Consider the following 3,435-nt stretch of genomic DNA (forward strand, 5'->3'; position numbering starts at 1 on the left):
AAAGAGCAGGGCCAGGTGTGAGCAAGATTTGGGCGGGGTGTGTGTGCGATGGGAACAGTTTATGGCCTGTTGTGCTTTGATGCTATCTCGTTCGGCCACTGGGAGAGGGACTGACCAAACAGGTTTGGCCTGGGGCAATGGTTCCAGCTTGCCCAGGTTATAGGAAAGTCAATTAAGGTGTATGTGTCCTTTGATATCGAATTCAGCTGCAGTTACAAGCCTATGTGAAGGGCAACTCACAAAATGGCTGCCGTGCATAAAATGAAAGCCAAGGGTTCAGGACGAGAATGGCGATTTAGAGGTGAAATCGCCACTTTGATATGACGCAAATGCGTGTACATAGTGTACTAGCCATTATCGGTATTTTGATATAAAAATCGTCATATTACGACAAAATTTGTTGCACGAGTCCAGAATTTTCAGAACCACAAACCCTCCTTTTGCCCTTACATAGGCAATTTAACCTAATCTCATGCTAATCTGAGTCCAGGTCTATATTCCTAAAGTCATTGAGATGTTGCTGTAACATCATTCTGGTACTCAGTTCATCTTTTGACACAGGCTTCCTTACACATGATGTAGCACAGAGGCTACATATTGCAGGAGCACACTGCACGCACAGACAGAACAGGAAAAGAATGGCTAAGACCATCCCAATGACCATCAGAATTTTCCATCCCCAGCCGGATACCAGTTCCCAGAACCATCCCATAAAAGACCAATCTCCTTTATCCACATGAATAGATTCGGAGATCTTATGCAATTTGGAGATGGCCTTTTACACTGTTGGAGCGTTATCTGGAATGAAAACACAGCAACTCGATTGGATCAATTTACATACCCCACCTCAGTCTGCAAGTATGACATCTAATGCGACCCTGTTCTGAAGGGTCATAAGACGGTCCGACTGGAGCTCAGCAGTCAAGTTACTAAGGGCACCAGCAGTTTCAATTACGGTGGATTCAACCACCCTTGCTAATTGCCTTCTGTTTCTGCTGTTAACCATCGGTCCCCAGAACGGCAGAAAACCCTTTACGAAATCCCCAAATTCTTGTCCTGCAGTGTCTTCTTTACTCAAGACACCTCTAACTATCCTTGTCTTATGGTAATCTGCCGCTGCTGTGTAGGTGGGAGGCAACAGGAACGAAACAAAACATGTGCCCGAAAAGTCAGGGGGCAACCATGTATAGGCTCTATCATGGCAGATGAAATAGGTACCCTTAGCTGCTAAAAACGAAGGGGAAGTCTGAGATGCAAAAACATACGTTTCAGTACAGACACTCTTCCCTAACTGAGCTCTGGGATTCTTGCCAGTACCTTGCAGACACAGATGACCCTGATGGGGTACAATCCAAATCGGGGAAGATCTCTTAGCTTGCTGTTTCTCACTCAGAGTAGCTCCATATCCGGTCACGTTCCATCCTATGTATACTAGTGTCTCATCTCTTGGAATAGTCTCATAGGAAATATCTTCCTTAATCATATCTACTATACCCTTAACTAGAGCACTATTCTTAGGATTGTCTGTTACAGAACGTAGGGGGTAGACTTCATGTGCATAAATGAACATTGTTCTGTATGCCCATACAGAACCATTGTGGCTGAATGGCAGGACCAAGTAAGGGATACCTTTATCCGTTGTGTGGGGCATGAGACCACACACCCAACAGTTAGTCATGTTCATTACTAGTTGGTGTTGGTGCAAGAGCTGAATGAAGGAGTTATTAATAAACTCTAATCTCCTAGCTGACTCATGTTCAGGAAGGGGTTGAAAAGAATGTGAAGAAGCAGTAGGAGGAGGTACGGGCGATGTAGTGGGTGCAAATGTCGCTTGTAAAGAAAATAATACATATCCTACTAAAAACATTATTGCACTGAATAACAGGAAAATGCATAATAATAAAAAACGTTTCTTTGTCATTAATCCACATATTCTGGCCTTAAAGTTCACAGTTTTGGCAGGTCTCTCCATCTTGAAAAACTCCATCCTCTCTACAATGCTGCCCGCGATGGGAGGTTGATTCTGCTAAGGAATGCTTCTGTTGATCCAGGGCAACTCCCTTAGACCAACCAGAACTGTCGACCTAACGTCATCAGCTGCACCCCAAAGGCTTTGGGCAATCGCGGCCCTAGCAGCGGAACCCGGATGGCGGTTCGAAAAACAAAAATAAGCAAGTTCCTCAGATGGGAGAGCTGCGCTCTCAAAATTAGTACTTGTAAAAAAAACTTTTATTAGTTCACTTTTATTAGTTCGTATTTCTCGGCCTCAGATTATACCGTTGTTTTCCTGGTATTGTATGGTCTTGAAACAAGACTTCAGGTTCTGTAGTGTCCAATCAGGCTGATGGTGGTACAGCTGGTTGCAAAATATTGTCACTCTCTTGTTCAGTAATTGTTCCTTTTACACGAGCATCACTGAAGGGCACAAACCGTGGCACAGTATCGGTCTCTGAGTCGGCGACACCTTCCTGGACCCACCGGTCATAGGGCAGAGGCAGGGGGATCCGTTTACAGTGGATCCCGTGGATCCAGTTCTTCTTTCCTTCCACCCGACCAGCTGATCTTGTGGAAAGAAGGACGAGGTGTGGGCCGGTCCACCTGGGCTGGTCGTTCTTTGTTTGCTGAAAGTTCTTTACCAGCACCCAGGATCCAGGATCGATTTGATGGCCTGGAGCTTCAGAGACCGGAGGCAGAGAGTCATGGACCTGTTGGTGTAAAACACGCAATTTAGCCGTCAATTCGTACAAATAGTCAAGCAAAACAGGGTGTTCTATTTCACTGAACTTGGTGGGTCTTGGCACCCCCCATATGATGACCGGGCGGCCCAAGACAATTTCATAGGGACTAAGTTTCACTCTTGAATGCACGGTCATTCTGGTGGATAGGAGTGCTAAGGGCAGAGCGTCAGGCCATTTAAGACCAGTGCTCGCTTGAATCTTGGCTAGTTTTAACTTTAGTGTGCCATTATAACATTCTACTAGTCCAGCTGATTGGGGGTGATTTGCAGCATGGAACTTCTGTCGAATGCCTAGCCCTTCACATACTTTCTTCATCACTTGACCCACAAATTCACTCCCATTGTCACTCCAGATCATTCTAGGCATTCCAAATCTAGGGAAGAACTCTTTCACAAGGGCTTTCGCTGTGGACAAGGCAGTATTGTCCTTTAGGGGATATGCTTCTACCCATCTTGAGAAGGCACAGACAACAACGAGTACGTATTTTAAATTGTTGCACCTCTCCATGTGGATGAAATCTAGCTGCAAAACCTCAAACGGATACGTAGGAGGTGCAAAATGACTAGCTGGAGTTGGGGTTCCCCTACCAGGATTGTGTTTCAGACACACCATGCAATTCTTGACCACATTCTCTGCACACTTAGGAATTCCAGTATTTTGCCATACTGGAGCCAACAACTTGCAAATCCCTTTCTCG

The 3,435-nt window shown here is 45.4% G+C and overlaps 1 pseudogene; it reads right to left on the reverse strand.

Moving 5' to 3' along the window:
* Window positions 1-475: 475 nt before the first annotated feature.
* LOC147700544 (endogenous retrovirus group PABLB member 1 Env polyprotein-like) lies at window positions 476-1,987 on the reverse strand (annotated as a pseudogene).
* Window positions 1,988-3,435: the final 1,448 nt, after the last annotated feature.

This window comes from Lissotriton vulgaris, chromosome 7, assembly GCF_964263255.1.
Source record: "Lissotriton vulgaris chromosome 7, aLisVul1.2, whole genome shotgun sequence".
NCBI lineage: Eukaryota > Metazoa > Chordata > Amphibia > Caudata > Salamandridae > Lissotriton > Lissotriton vulgaris.